The sequence below is a fragment of the Bos mutus genome, chromosome 13 (assembly GCF_027580195.1).
Source record: "Bos mutus isolate GX-2022 chromosome 13, NWIPB_WYAK_1.1, whole genome shotgun sequence".
In the NCBI taxonomy this organism is placed as follows: domain Eukaryota; kingdom Metazoa; phylum Chordata; class Mammalia; order Artiodactyla; family Bovidae; genus Bos; species Bos mutus.
In genome coordinates, this window is record NC_091629.1 from 61439429 (window position 1) to 61455667 (window position 16239).

The 16239-nt window shown below is 45.8% G+C and overlaps 1 protein-coding gene across 4 annotated transcripts in view; it reads left to right on the plus strand.

Moving 5' to 3' along the window:
* The window catches only part of SVIL (supervillin), a 255989-nt gene that overhangs the window by 947 nt on the left and 238803 nt on the right, over nucleotides 1-16239 (plus strand). Inside the window, exon 1 of one of the 4 annotated variants that reach the window (XM_070381839.1) lies at nucleotides 545-593. The exons of the other annotated variants lie outside the window; for them this stretch is intronic. The gene's annotated coding sequence lies outside the window, so the exon portion shown is untranslated. Of the gene's footprint in view, nucleotides 1-544; nucleotides 594-16239 lie in introns of those variants that run through there. 4 annotated transcript variants of the gene reach the window in all.

The following is a 16239-nucleotide window of genomic DNA, read 5'->3' on the forward strand; positions in this document are numbered from 1 at the left end:
AAGAGGGCTACTGAGAATCAAGACCCAAACTTTGTTTGACACAGTAAAACTGACTTTCCAGGGCTTTTTAAAACTCGTCTTGCGCACGCGGTTAATGGTGGGTTCCTGAGGACGCCTCCGGGGAGCAGGGCTGGACCGGCCGGGCCGCGAGTGGGGCGCGCAGTGGCCCCGGGGCACAGGGACAGCCCTGGTCCTCTTGGGCCGGGGTCGGGCCCAGCTCGCGCATAACGGCCCGGGACAGTCCGGGCGCGCTGGCTCCTACTCTCGTGGGTGGCCGCGGTGGGAGGCGCGGGAGTCCCTGCGCTCGGCCGGGCTCCATGTTCCCGACCCGCTCCGGCCCGGGGAAGCTCTGGCCGGTGGCCCGGCAGAGGGCGCCCGCTCTCGATCGCCGCGCCGGCCGAAGGAGGGAGGGCACTCGAGTGAGGCTCCAGGTGAGGAGCTGTGAATCATCCCGGGAGGGGGACCCGGTCCTCGTTCTGGGAAAGCAGCCAGGGAGTGGCCGCGGCGCTGTCGAGAGTCCGGGCTGCCCAGCGGCTGTTGGGCCGGGAGCGGCAGCTGTGCCCCGGGAAGTCTGGGGGAAGCTCGGAAAGAAGGTGAGGAGCGTCCCTCTGCGCGGTGGCCGAGGGCAGGGATCAGCCGCGCAGAGCTCCGGCGGGCAGACACTAGGACGCGCCGTGGCGCGCCCTCCCCCGGGGGCTGGAGGTGAGGTTAGTTAGATTTGGGCTTGGGGCGGTGCTGCAGGGGGAGGCCGATCCCCGGACCGCCGCGATGGGGCGCTCCCGGGAGCGGGGGCCCGCGGGGTCCCGGAGCAACAACAAAGGCGCGGCGCGGCAGCCTCTCCCACCCACTTCCGTCCCCGGCGCGCCCGGGCGCGCGCCGCCCCGCGGCACCGGCCGGCTCAGGCTTCCCCTCCGCGGAGTTTCTGGAAGTTAGCGAGGCGGCCCGTTAGGCGGGGAGGAGGGGAGAGGAAGGGGCGGCCCGGGGAGGGACAAGCGTGTGCCCAGAACTGCGACACTGCTGGCCTCCCTGTCTCACCGCCTGGGCGGAGGGCGAGGGCAGCAGCTGTCCCCGGGCGCCTTCCTCGGGGTCCCTGGGTCGCGCCCCAGCGGTGGGAAGTGCCGGCGCCGCGCGCCCTGCCAGCCCGCCGGGCCACGCCCCTCCGCGCAGGCTCCCGGAAGGGAGGGGTTTAGTCCTGGGGTGACAGCGGCCGCCTCCCGGTACCCTGAGGGGAGCTCCAGAAGGCGGTAATTGCATTACTGTGAGGCAGCGACCCGGCGGCTCCAGTTCAGGCGGCAATCTGGGTCAGGTGCGAGGTTAAGCGCTTCTGGCGTCGGCATTACAGCTCCGGTGCAGTCCTGACGGTTTGTTGTAATTGGAAGTTCCGCCGAGGGGAGAGGACGGCGGTGAGAAAGAGGAGAGCTCCTGTCCTCCTCCGAGGTTGTGGTCACTGCGTGCAAACCCCAGACTTAGGCACAAGCCTGTCCTTGGGATGGCAGGGGCAGCATCTATCTCCCTGTGCGACAGACGCTTCCCGAGAGTAGGACGCCAGAGGAGGTGCTGCCCAGGAGAAACCCGGGGCGCTCCGCTCTGGTGTGAAACCGAATCCCGCCGTAATCTATGGATAGATTTCATGTTTTCTTATCTGCCGCCACTCCCTTCTGAAGTAGGGAAAGGCCTTCTGTACGAGACTCTTATGTCCACTTAGGAAGGATCGTCACCGTTCACTTTTAAGCCTCCCGCAGAAAGATGACTTCTACCGTAAAGATAGGGAAACGGGTTCAAAGAGGTCTCCAGCACCGAGAGTCTGTCTCGCTCCAAAGAGTACCGTTCGTTTCCTAGTCATAGTTCCTACGCCAAAGGCTGCCCCTCGAGAGGCGTGGATCGGTGATTGCAGAGTCAGTGGTACAAGCTCTAAGCCTGGGTTCGGTTTGATGGTGTTAGTTATTAGGATTAGATTGACTTCACCTGTGGCTGACTTTTGTGTGGCTCAGGGCCTCCCCTAAACCAAGTTTATTTATTTAGGCCACGGAGAGCAACTTGCAGGATCTCAGTTCCCCAACCAGGGATTTAACCCAGGCCCATGGGTTCTGGCAGTGAAAGCCAGAACCCTAACCATTAGGCTACCAGGGAACTCCCCCAACTCTTAGTTTAAAGCTTAAGGTATATGAAGACAACTAAACTGCTTAGAGTCATCTGACAGCACCAGAGAGAGGCAGAAACAGCTGCGGTTTGCCTCTGCAGGCGTCTTTTTAGGCAGGTGGGCCTAGGCTTAGGAGTTCTGTCTAGGAAGCTCGCAGCTCCGTTGGCCTTCCTGCAGGAAAAGGGCTGCATTTCCTACCCCATCTAAGCTCTTGACATTGCTGCCATGTGTGTTTAAAATGAAGTCTGCCTTGGAAATGCACCAACCTTCATTAATTAAAGTCATAACTAGTAGGTTATGACTTTGAAATTCCTGTTAGGCATCTGAGATCATCACATCTTTAAGCCTTATTGAACTCCAGTTTATGATATGAGACGGTGGTGTTGTCTTGAGTGTACTGAAAGTGTGTTGTCTTAGAGAAAAATGTTGTTTGAAACCCTGGAATGACATTCCTGACTCAGAATATCCTAGGGCACTGCCAGTTGTGCAGACAGCGAGGCATGATGATTAAGGGCCGGCTACCTCTGCTGCCTCCACGTCTATTGGTGTGTAATGCTGGGGCTTCCCAGGTGGCACAAGGGTAAAGAATCCACCTGCCCAAGCAGGAGACGTGGGTTTGATCCCTGGGTTTGGAAGATCTCCTGGAGAAGGAAATAGCAACCCACTCCAGTATTCTTGGCTGGGAAATCCCATGAGCAGAGGAGCCTCAAGGGCCACAGTCAAGAGAGTCCGGCTCTACTTCGCAACTAAACACCACCACAATCATAGCATTGCCTGGTTTCAAGCTGCAAGGGTTAAATGTGATCATTTGTATAAGGCACTTAGTAGCACAGATCCTAACACATAGTAGCCGCTCAACAAGTGTTAACTAATAATGAGGTTTGAGAACAGAATCTTCTCTTCCCTTGTGTGGAGAGGTACAATAGTTGAGAGTTAACTTGATCTTCTTCATTCATACAGCAAGGTAATGCACTTAGATATTCTTTTTTGTCAGCAAGTGTTACGTGTGTGTCTGTCTTGGGGGTGGGGGTGGTAATGATGGAAAACTTTGTCTAGTCGCCCAAAGAATTTACAAGGAGCTCTGGAACCGCCTGGTTTTCCTCCTCGTGTTACCACTGTGTAATTTTGTGGCCAATGTTCCAGCTATTCCTCTTTCTTTTTAAATTCAAAGCCAGTATCCCGTGGCCAAGAGGACAGGACTTAAAAAAAAAAAAAAAAAGCCCTCAAAACCACCAAACAAGCTGGAGAAAAGGAAGCAGGTCTTCTCTTTGTGCCTTCACTAGCCATTGACAACGCTAAAGAAAATTTCTATGTCTGTGAAAATTGTGCTGGCCTGATCCGAGCAAGCGGGAAAATAGAATACTTTCTGGAATATACTTGGAAAATTGAACATTTTCTGGAGTCTGTTTAAAGATGAGCCACAGAATTGATCAGGGAGGGAGGAGAGTTTTAAACATTTTAAAACTGTTTGCTCAAATATGGTCAACTGTATATGATGCCCAAATTGCCAAACTAACATTTGGAAGGTGGCAGAGAGGGATCTGGTTACGTCCAGTTAAGCTACACAATGAGTGAACATCCAGGATAACTATTTCATATGGTAAAAAAAAAACCCCAAAACTTGGAAGATTTTCGATTTAGCCAAGTGGAGAAATAGTTATTTTTAAGTGTACTATGTCAAGTTGTTGATGAAAGCCTCCTGAACATTGCTGCTTCCTAGTTCTTGATTTTTGCATTTATCTTTTAAATAAGCATCCTGGGTGAAGGACTGGAGACCTTATAACATTATTAAATGCCACCCAATAGTGAAAGTTGTTACCAAGAAGGGCATGGAGTGGAGTCCAGGGTGGGATTGCCCTTGAAAGCCGTACATGGATTTTTCCATTTGGGTGTGAATGAGCTGCGTGTCTATAACCAGGGGATGGCGTGCAAAGGGTTAGCAGCAAGGTTTCTCCCCTTTTGTGCATCTCGCTTCATTTGTAGCTACTTGTTGAGTTTCCAGGGCGGAAGAAAGAAGCAGCTGCGGGGCATGCGCCAGACCTGCGCTGGGCTGTCGCTTCCATTGTGGGGAAGATGAACAGGCAGCCTTATTTTGGATCACATAGCAGCTTGTTCAAAAGCATCTTGCATTCCCCAGCTGCTCCACAACTTCTTCGCGTATGGGAGAGAACTTGCCAGCTGCTGGGGCAACTGTGCTTACATTTGCTGCTTTTGTGCAGAAACCCAGGAAGGTAAAAATCCATAGACGCCTTTGTTAAACTGTAGCCATTGTAAAGAGTCTTGTTTGTTTCTGTTATGTCAATGTTATTCCAGATAGAGGGTCTCAGGGGAGAAAAGGAAATGTCAGAATTAACATTCCCCCCTCCCCATACCTTTTTTTTTTTGAGGATGACCACCATGTATATAGATTTTCCCTCCTGAAAACCTAGGCTGCTTTTGTATTTCGGTAACTAACAAAGAAACAGGTCGCATGGTAAAACTAAGTGGGTTTTTTTATTTTTTAAGTTGCCATATTCATCAGGGTTAATCATATATATTCTTCTGTTGCGTGAAATATATAAAAGTTACAATGTATGTCCTGACTGTGCGCTTTTGTTTTCTGAAGATTTAGGGTATTTTGCATTTGTTAGAGCCAGTCTGTGCTTTGCCCACACCCCTTATCTTATCCTTGAGAAAACTGGAGTTTCCAAGAAGTTGTTACTTACCCAAGATGACTTAGCTCTTTGGTTTACTTCAGTGCATCTTAGGTTGAGTGTTTACATGCAAGCCGGCCTGGAGAACCTGAAGATGAAAAAGGGCTTGGGTCTAGCCGTGGATGGACTCCCAGGTCAGAAACAACAGACAGAAACAAGTACAATGTGAGGGCTGTAATAGAGGCAGCGTGTGTGTGTGTGTGTGTGTGTGTGTGTGTGTGTGTGTGAAGGTGCCTCTTCAGAGAGCTTTCTGTGTAATCCTGTTGGTGGTGTCACCATGTCTGCTCAAATAAAGCCAAGGAGGAGGGTGTGAGGCCAGGAAGATGGGAGAGGCTTGATAAGGTTGATCAAATATTGAGTTCATATCCTAACAAGAGAAGGCTTTGCATGTGCCTGTAGACACACCTGTCTCTACTGGAGCCCCCCAGTTCCCTGACTCCTGCCCAGCACTCAAAAGCACGTGCTGTGCTTAGTTGCTCAGTTGTGTCTGACTCTCTGCAATCCTGTGGACTGTAGCCCACCAGGCTCCTCTGTCCCTGGGGATTCTCCAGGCAAGGATACTGGAGTGGGTTGCCATGCCCTCCTCTAGGGGATCTTCCCAACCCAGGGATGGAACCCAGGTCTGCTGCATTGCAGAAAGATTCTTTATTGTCTGAGCCACCAGGGAACCCCAAGAATACTGGAGTGGGTAGCCTATCCCTTCTCCAGCGGATCTTCCCGACCCAGGAATCACACCAGGGTCTCCTGCGTTGCAGGCAGGCAGATTCTTTACCAACTGAGCTACCAAGGAAGCCCACTTAAAAGCCTCTTGCCTCCTAATTCCTGTGAATGGAGGTGAACGAATGACCTCTAGCAGCTACAAGCATAAATCCAGTGCTTTATAGGAATTGAGTCAGCTTCAGTCCCTTTGTTCTAGGAGAGATTTTAAAATAAACTCTGATCACTTGTGATCACTCTAAATCAACTTCAGTCATATCTAATTCTGTGACCCTGTGGACTGTAGCCCACCAGGCTCCTCTGTCCATGGGATTCTCCAGGCAAGAATACTGGAGTGGGTTGCCATGCCCTCCTCATGAATAAAACCCTCTGATTCTGATGCTCATCTTTGTGCCGGCACCCACTGTGGCTTCAACTCTCCCAGCGACCCATTAATTGCCAAGTTAGACCCACAGTTCTAAGCCCTTTAATCTCCTTCAGGGCTCCATTGACACACCCACACATCTTTTATTTCATTTCTTTTGCACAGGAATTTTAGATTTTTGACAGCATCTCAGCTTTCAGTTGGTTTTGCTGCCATTTCATTTTGAGACCCTGAAGAACTGTGTTTGGGTCTCTGAGCTGATGACCTGGTGTGGCAGGAAGGGGGAGGCCTCAAGGGTGTGGGGTGTATTTTACGAAAGAGGAAACCGGCTCTGCCTTTGAGAACTTTGCCTGGGCTAGGATTAGAATAATAAGAGGCTGCCTCAAAGATCCGTGCCCTTGCTGATCAAGTCTTGAAAGGATCAACTTGTTTGAAACTAAAGGACAAGTCCTCACCTTCTGGAGACTTCATTGTGTGTCTTTTGTCTGCATGGTCCTCACTGGGTTCTTTCTCTGGAATAATTCTTTTCCTTATTACACTTCTCTGCACGTTATAAATGTCCACTTACCATGTTCTGTTTTCAAGTCTTGGCTCTTGAGGGCAGTTGCCAACTTCTGTTTTGTTCCTTTATTTCCTAATTGAATTATAGTAGACTTACAATGTTGTGTTAGTTGCAGGTATAAAAGGAGCAAGTGATTCAGTTATACACACACGTATATAAATCTATTGTTTTTCAGCTTCTTTTCCGTTAGCAGTTATTATAAGATATTGAGTGGAGTTCCCTGTACTGTAACAGTAGGCCCTTGTTGGATGTCTATTTTAAATATAGTGGTGTGTATCTGCTGATCCTAAACTCCTGATTTATCTGCCCCCCTTTCCACTTTTGGTAACCATAAGTTTGTCGTCTTTATCTGTATGTCTATTTCTGTTTTGTAAATAAGTACAGTTGTATCTTTTTTTTTTTTTTAGATTCCACATATGAATAATATCACATGGTATTAGTCTTTCTCTTTCTGACTTAGTATGATCACCTCTAGGTCCGTCAAGCTTTCTAACACGGGCATCCCTCCTCCCTGTCCTGAATGAGCACACACGTGCATGCCTGCGCGCGCACAGAGGCCCAGCGTGGCTAGTGGACGTGTCACTCTTCTTCAGCTAGCCCCGCTCCTTTCAGAAGGTGATTTCACGTTAACTGCATCTCAGAGTGTTTCATCCCCGTTCAGTGCTCTGGATGCAATAGCTGCTTCCCTGTAGGAGGAAGAAGGTGATGAGCTTTGAGGGTGCAGCCATGAGGGGCCACTTTTTGGCTCAAGACTGCCCCACGCCGGTGAGTTCCTTGTGCGGACACAGTTTTGCTCCCATATGCCTCCTAACAGCACCCCACACCCCAAGCTTTGGCTGCCTTCTCCTTAAAAGACCTTTTTCCTTTTCTCTCTGATGCGCTGCCCTCCTCCTGGTCTGTGGCCGTCACCCAGCCCCTCCCACAGCCGCTGGTTTCAGGTGTCTTAGGGACACTTTGCCTGGAATGCCCTTATCTCCATCTGTCATTGGTGTTTAATTGCTCCCCCACTGTGCAGCCTGCCCTTTGACATGGGGTGAGTTCTCCCCCATCCTCGCTGCTTGCTTCTGCTGGCTTTTCCTCCTCTGGCTGATGGCCGATCCTTGGCTCATCCTGCGGCCCTGTTTCGGCCCCTCTGTGTGTGCACTTTCCCAGGCCTCCCAGGGCATGGCTTTGTTTCTGTCCTGCGTTTTCCTTCTCACTTCCTGTGCTTCCCACCCCACCCTTTTTTTTTTTTTTTACCTTCTTGATTTTTATTTGTTGGGATGTAGTTGACATACCAGCTTCAGGTGTACAACATAACGATTCAATATTTGTGTTACGAAATGACCACAATAAATCTAGTCAACATCCATCACCACGCATAATGACACATTTCTTGTGTTCAGCACTGTTGAAATTTACTCTCTTAGCCTCTTTCAACTAATCCTTCCTCCCCTTCTGTGATGGTGCTTCCTGAGAAATAGATTCTTTCTCATTTGTTTGTTTTAACCCACACTTCACAGGCCCTGCTGCCTTTATCGTCAGCCAGTCCTGTTTGACCGTCATTTGCATTGGGGATAATCATGACATATGTTATATGCACTATTACAGTTTTTATTTTGAGGCTTGTAACTAAAATGATTCTTGGAATGGAACCTTGGAAACACCAGTCTTGAAACTGGTCTGGTGAGGGCATTTGAAAGACTTGAACTTCGGGGGAAAGGTTTTGAGGTTTATTTTGGCTTCCCTTTCCCATGGCAGCACCTTGGAAGTCACTGAAACATGAACTTGTGTTTTGATAACTTTTTCCTTGAAAATGGACATTGTACATACACAGAACAGAATTAATGTTTGCTTTTTTTTTCCCCCACTTCAAATTATACTTTTGAAAGACCTTTAAAGGAAGTTGAGTTTGTGCTGGGTGGCCAGTCTGTTTCTGTGTAAATCCTGAAAGATTGGTCATCTTGAGTCTGTGCTGTTCCAGAGGGTCATGTTGGGTACTTCCTAGCTATGATCCTGCATCTGTGAAAATACACAGGAGAGGAGGTCCGGAGAGATCCTTCACAGATTCACCCCGATTTGGGACTCTTTATTTTTCTCTCCAAAGCTTCGGTCACAAAGAGGCATCCTCAGGGTCAGGATGGAGCAGGCTGGCTGTTGGGAGGCAGTGGAACAGGATGCCTTGGAACAGGGCTGCAGGAGGAGTTTCTGGGGTTCGGCTCCTGCTCAGTGGTGATCCCCATGAATTCTGGAGCCCTCGCATCTTGCTCTCCACTTTTTTTTTTTAATTCTGCAAAACAAAGGGAAAGGATGCTTCTCTATGCCAAAATGAAGTTTGCGTATAGATCTTCCTAATTAAAAAGGAGCCCAGTTTTCTTGCCCTGGTAGACAGGGGAGCCTGCTTAAAGCATTGGGATAGGAGCTTACATTCCTACAGACTCATCCAGAGCAAAGGATCTTTGTTTCAGCCATGCTCTTTAATTGGTGTCCAGCGGCATCTCAATGTGGTTACCAGGTTCAGTTCACTTAATCTAGTTATCCATCTATATTAACATCTGGGGAAAGGCTTTTTAAATTGGGATTATGTAGAAACGAGATGTGAAATCATCAAGTGGACTGTTCATTCACTGACTTGGTCAGCAAATACCTGTTAACCGCATACGTGTGTGCACGTGTGTGTGTGGGCTTGGTGTTGAGACTATAGAGTCAATCCTGACCTCATGGGGCTTACAATTGGAGATGGGTCTGCCAGCACAGAAGCACAGGAACATGTTGTGGGAGGGATGTGAGTACACTCCGGGTGTAACGGGGCACACAGGATGCACTGGTGGGGGCGGTGATGCTGTTGATTACAGCAGTATGGAAGATTGGGACTGTGTATCGGGCTCTTTGCTGAGGCTTGAAATGCAGTGCAACTTTTCATCAGCACCGTCTCTGAGCTGAAGCCTTCACAGGCTAAGTACCCCAAATGAGGCAAGACAGTAAGTAGTAGAGTCTGGGTGTGAACTCGGATCCCAAGCCATCAACTTTATTTAATCAAGGAGACAACCATATCAGTGTCTTGTAGGTTGGCTTTTCCTTCTGTGGCCATCTGCACCACTGCATATAATGAAGGAAGAAGGAAGCCTGGAGAGTGGTGTGCCTACAGGATGTCCGGTGGGGTGCAGACGACCCCCGCTGTCCTCTAAGGGATGTATGGTGGGGATGTAGTCCAGACAGTGATTCTGAGTCTGTAATTACACATTTTCTCGGAGTGTCCTTTATACTCAGTGTTTTGCCAACTGTGTTTCTAAAGAGGCTTTCTTATCCCTGTGCCAAGCTCTGCAGAAACTAGCTGCCAGGCTTATTGTCACTCTGGAGGGACTGTCCTCCACAGCGAGCAGCCTCTTTTCCTGGTGCTGTGTGTCACAGCCAGCAGCCTCTAGTGTCTGCCTTGCTGTTTTCAGCGGTTTCTGGGGGAGGAAAGAGGTTCTATTTCAGGCCTGTTGGAGGGAAGAGGGACTTCCCCATCTGTTGGAGGCGATCTGTGTGCCTGAAGCCGCTCTCAGAAGTCTCATCTTCACATCCAGTGTGGTGTAGGCAACACTGCTCTTATCTTGAATGCTTTTCAAGGATCAAACGTTGGTATTTCTGATAAAAGCCCGGTTGTGATTTAAGAATACTGGCTAGCAGGTTGGCAAAACCTACTATTTTTGGAGAAAAGTAGAGGCTTGAAAGGAGAGCTGGGCCTGCTTTCTGTCAGAGGGAGTCTGTGCGGACCCAGGGCAGCCTTCTCAGGATGAATCACTCTCGGGCTTAAGAAGAAACTGACAAGGATGATCTGCCCCAGGTCTGTGTCTCTGTTTCAGACATGGCCCTTGATAGCCGGGTAAGTAGAAAGGTAGTCCTCTGTTCCTGAATTGTGTGCTGTGAGGAGGAAATTCCATGCTTGAAAACTTGAAGGGAAACAGGCTTTTTTTGTGAAAAGCTGTATTTTTAGTCTATTGGATTGTAAGTCCAAAAGCTCTAAGAATAAGGCTAATAACATCCTGTTACACCCGAAGTGTACTCTCATCTCCCCCATAACATGTTCTTGTGCTTCTGTGCACTACATTCCTAGAAAAATTGATAGATTGTGAACCCAAATATAGAGAGAACTTACTTCAAGTAGTGTTAGACTATTTCCTTCCCATTCCTCATAATGAATTTGATGTAAGACTTTTAAATAAGATATATGTGTATGATATGTAGATATATATTTGCATATATATATATGTTTATATTCTTATTCTGACCCCAGAATTATCCAATTATCTGTTGAAAAACAATCATCATCATAAAGTTCTGATGTTGAATTTCCAGGAAAAAGAAAAGCATATTAGATGCATGACAGGAAAATTACACAGTAGAAAAATGTTTCACTTGATTATTTATATAAACCCAACATCTGTGTGTTTTTTAAAAAAACTTCCTCATCACTTTTTAAAAAAACTAAAAGCCTTTCATCACATGGCTTTTTTTTTTTTTTTCCTATACTTGGTTCTCCCAGAGTTGGAAGAAAGCACAAGTTAGTTACAGCAGGCAGTGAAAGCACTTTATTATTTTTTTTCCATGAACAAATTAGTTCCATCCCTAATGTCTAGGCTTCTTGGGGCGGGTGGGGAACTTAAAGAAAACTGCAGATTTATTGTAGAAAACTTTTCCCTTTCATTTTGAGCACAGACACTAGTTCTAGCTACAAGTAGTAGCATCCTTTATCGGATGGTAGAGCTACTAATATCTGTGCCTGCATGCTAAGTCACTTCAGTCGTGTCTGACTCTGTGCAGCCCTATGGACTATGGCCCACCAGGCTCCTCCCTCCACGGGATTCTCCAGGCAAGAATACTGGAGTGGGTTGCCATGCCCTCCTCCAGGGGATCTTCCCGACCCAGGGATTGAACCTGTGTCTCTTATATCTCTTGCATTGCAGGCGGGTTCTTTACCACTAGCACCACCTGGGAAGCTAACATTTACAGGCCCACATATATTTTTTGCTCCACATACATGAAATCCATGAGATCCTACATATGCGGATCTGCAATAGGTTGAATTCCCTGATGCGGAGCCCGTGGGCGAAGAGGGCCAACTCTTTATTGGCCCGTTGCTTCCATTTTCTACTCCATCCCTTCCCACGTCAGCTAAAAGTCCCCTTCACAAAGTTAAGCGCTGTGTTTGCATAGTGTTAGTCACTTGGTCGTGTCCGACTCTTTGTGACCCCAAGGACTGTAGCTCGTCAGGCTCCTCCCTCCACGGGATTCTCCAGGCAAGCATACTGGAGTGGGTTGCCATTTCCTTCTCCAGGGGATCTTCCCAGCCCAGGGATTGAACCTGGATCTCCCGCATTGCAGGCAAACTCTTACTGACTGAGCCGCTGTGTTTGCATAGTCATCACCCAAACCTTTTTCTCCTCCATGCTTTTTGTTCTCTTTGGTTGCCAGCTCCACACGGCTTGCTGAGAGTTAACCCCAGAACCGAGAATGGCTTTTCGGCTTTATCTGCTGTCACACTTCCCAGTGCTTTCCCCATTGTTTTCGATTCCAGAGAGAACTGGGGACAGTTGATGAGCTGTGGAGGAGTTGCCCCCATTGTGTTTAGGCTTACGAATTAGTTATCGCCACTCAGCGTAGGTGAATACAAGGATACCTGTGGATTTAATATTTTTTAAGCTTCTGTATCGATAGAGGCAATTTAACAGATGAATTCTTGAGAGAATTATTCTCCAGATGGGTTTCCTACTATTATTACCATTATTCTCGAAAGTATCATTCATCATCTGGTAGGACAAACAGCTCTTGCTAAGAGTAATGCCTTCTTCAGTGAATATTGAAAGTTGCCATTAAAGTGCTATGCATATGACTTCTCATGAATAATCATTTACATTTAGGAGATTTCAAGCTTATATGAGTGTTTTTATGTGGAGAACACATTCACATCACTAATGCCACTGAATCACACCACCTGAAGTAGGTAGTGTTATTCCCATTTCACAGAAGAGCAGTATGGAAGCTCACAGGGGTGGAGAGCTGGGCAGAATCACTTATGTAGCGGGTGACAGGATTGCGATTTAAACCTAGGGCTTCTGACTGCAAGGTACATCGACCTTCCAGTGCACTGAGCCAATAAATAAATGGTACTAATGTCATACTGCCATACTGTGAGGCTTCCCAAGTGGTGCTAGTGGTAAAGAACCCTGCTGCTAATGCAGGAGACTTAAAGGACATGGGTTCGATCCCTGGGTAGGGAAGATCCCCTGGGGGAGGGCATGGCTACCCACTCCAGTATTCTTGCTTGGAGAATCCCATGGACAGAGGAGCCTGGTGGGCTACAGTCCATAGGGTTGCAAAGAGTTGGTCACAACTAAAGCAGCTTAGCACACACACTCTCTTAGCATGCACACAAGTCCATGCTGGTTTGGAGAACAGGATTCAAGTATTTGTCTGCTTTTTGCTGAAGATGTTGACTGTCCCAGATCTGTGTCTAACTCAGTGAAAGACTGTTTCTGTTCTGCTGCTGTTTTAATGTGTATATCTTCCAATCGCTATTCCCACTGTTTTCTTTCTTCTTTTTTCTTCCTCCTTCCCTCCCTCCCCTTTCATTCTGTCCTACCTTCCTTTCTTTTTCTTTACTTTCTATAGATTTACTGAGGTATAATGTTACCACTGTTTCTTAACTTTCTAACAGGGTTTTGGGGGAAAGTTTGGCCCAGTGTTAAGCCAAAATTTATTAATTTCTTGGGCTTTATGTAATACAGTCTTAGAAAAGTTACTCAAACTTTTTTCTTATTACTGCATTTCCTTTTACTTGTGGAGAAATCTCTTCAGTGGTAATTTGGGAAGTTTTTGAGCAAATAAGTCTAAAAAGGAGAAGAGTAGTGACTTGATATTTGACAGTTTTTACCCCCTAGTTATCTCTTGATTTTCATATTAATAGAAGGAACCAATGACCATGATCATTGAAAATAATATCTTGTACTTAAGTAATTTTTTTATAGTTTCGCACGCATCTCATTTAATTTTTTATTTTTAAATTTTATTTATTTATGGCTGTGCTGGGTCTTCATTGCTGTACAGACTTTTTTCTAGTTGTGATATACAGGCTTCTCACTGCAGTGGCTTCTCTTCTTGCAGAGCACGTGCTCTAGACACTAGGGCCTCCATAGTCGTGGTACATGGGCTTAGCTGCTCTGTGGCGTGTGAAATCTTCCCAGGCCAGGGACTGAACCCATGTCTCCTGCTTTGGCAGGTGGATTCTCAATCACTGGCCCGCCAGAGAAGTCCTCCTTTAATTCCTTTTTGCACTCTCTACAATGAACTTGGCTTGTCTTTTCTTTTCTATTAATAGATGAGGAAATTTAGGCTCACAAAGAAAAATGTGCTACTCAAGATCATAAAAGAAGCAGGTTCTAGGGTCTGGCCTGGATTCTGTGTCTTCTGACTCTTAGCCCCGTTTTTTCATTCTTGATGTGATTAGGTCAATAACAAGTGATATTTTCCAATGGGATTTGAAAAAAATACTTAAAATATCACCATTTTTATACACTTGCCACAATTTTAAAAGTTTGTTATAAAGCTGTTCAACTTCTTCCTTTCTTTTTTAATCCCTTATGAGATGGAAGGCAACAGCTGTTAGAAAAATGTCAATGACCACTATAAATAAAGTAAAGCTCTTCATTGAGGGTGAGAAGGGAAAGTATTGGCTGAATTCAGTGGTGTGTCAGGATTTTCAGTGATTAGAATAAAGATACTGGCATGTTTTGCCATTGAAGATCTTGCCTTTTCCCATCCTTTGATTAAGATTTCCAAGCATATGTGCTAGAAAGGTAATCTCTAAACATGAAATGTTTATTGACTGTGGGAAAGGAATTAATGTTTGTTGATTCTGATGTAGGCTGTGTGCTAGGCATTGTCTGTACTTTACAATAGCTCTTACATAGTCCCATAGATGAGTACCTGAAGTCTCAAGAAATTCAAATGTAAGTGGGGAGCCAGTGTTCTTTCTAGGTCTATATGAGTAAAATCCAGATTCTTTGGACATTACCATCTCTAAATTCTGTGGTCGCTTTTTTAAAAGATTAACTTTCCTAAAAATACTTTCTTCTCTAAACTCCTGGTTAGCCTGGAAGCCAGACAAAAGTATTCAAGCATTCCTTGGAGATATTTTGGATTTGATTCCAGACCTGTGCCATAAAACATGTATTGCAATAAAGTGAGTCACATAAATTTTTTGGTTTCCTCATCCATGTAAAAGTTTTGTTTACAATATAATGTAGTCTATTAGGTGTGCAATAACACTTTGTCTAAAATAAGTACATACCTTAATTAAAAAATACTTCCCTGGTAGTCCAGTGGTTGAGACTCTGCACATTCACTTCAGAGGGCACAGGTTCAATCCTTGGTTAGGGAACCTGAGATCCCACATGCCATGTGGCATAGCCAAAAAAAAAAAAAAAATTTCTTGTTAAAACATTCTAACCATCATCTGAAACTTCAGAAAATTATAGTAGTAACCTCCACTGATCACAGGGCACCAAACAAATATAATTATGAAAAAGTTTGTAATATTGCAAGGATTACCTAAACAGCACAGAGATGTGAAGTGACCAAATGCTACTGGAAACTGGTTCCAATAGACTCAATCAATGCACGGTTACACTTTCATGGATGTTGTTGTTCAGTCACTAAGTCATATCCAGCTCTTACAACCCCATGGACTGCAGCACACCAGGCTTCCCTATCCTTCACCATCTCCTGGAGTTTGCTCCAGTTCATGTCCATTGAGTCGGTGATGCCATCCAGCATCTCATCCTCTATCGTCTCCTTCTCCTCCTGCCTTCTGTCTTTCCCAGAATCAGGGTCTTTTTCCAATGAGTCGGCTGTTTGCATCAGGTGGCCAAAGAATTGGAGCTTCAGCTTCAGTCCTTCCAATGAATATTCAGGGTTGATTTCTAACCTGAATATTAGGATTAGGATTGACTGATTTTGATCTCCTTGCAGGATCGATGCAAGGTTGCTGCTTATGTGGATATTGATTTGTAAAGAACCCAGTATCTATTAAGTGCAGTAAAGCAATGTGTGATAAAATGAAGTATGCCTATACCAGTTATGATGATATCAATAAGAAGCCAAAAGAAAAATTTGCTATAAGTTCACCTGAATATGGACTGTCTAGGGTGGAAGACAGGGTAGGGTCATGAGTAGGGTAGAAGAGTACCTCTCAACCTTAATGTGCAAATGAATCACCTGGGGCTCTTGTTCAAATCTTTTCTACATTTATTGATTTCCTATCTAATATCAAGAGAGCAAGAAATCTGTGACTATTCTTATGAATTGGCCTTCTTGCAGCTGTATCAGTTTTTGTTTCATATGTTTGGCATAGTTGTTAAGTTGAATAGATGTTTAGGATTGTTATGTCCTGTTGATGAACTGGATATTTTTCATTATGAAGTGGCTTCCTTCATATACAGCAGATGATAATTTTTACTTTGAAATCTTTGTCTATTAGCCTGGTATATCTTTTTCCATCCTTTTTCTTTAAACCTATCTGTGTCTTTATATTAAAGTGCATTTCTTGTAGGTAGTATGGATTTTGGATCTTGCTTTTATTTTTCCAGTTTGACAATATCTTTTAATTGGTGTTTTCACACTAAGACCATTTACATTTAATGTAATTACTGCTATCATTAATTTGAAGTATGTAATTTTCCTGTTTTTTTTTTTTTCATTTATCCTGTCTTTTATTCTCTTGTCCTGTTTTTCTGCTTTCTCT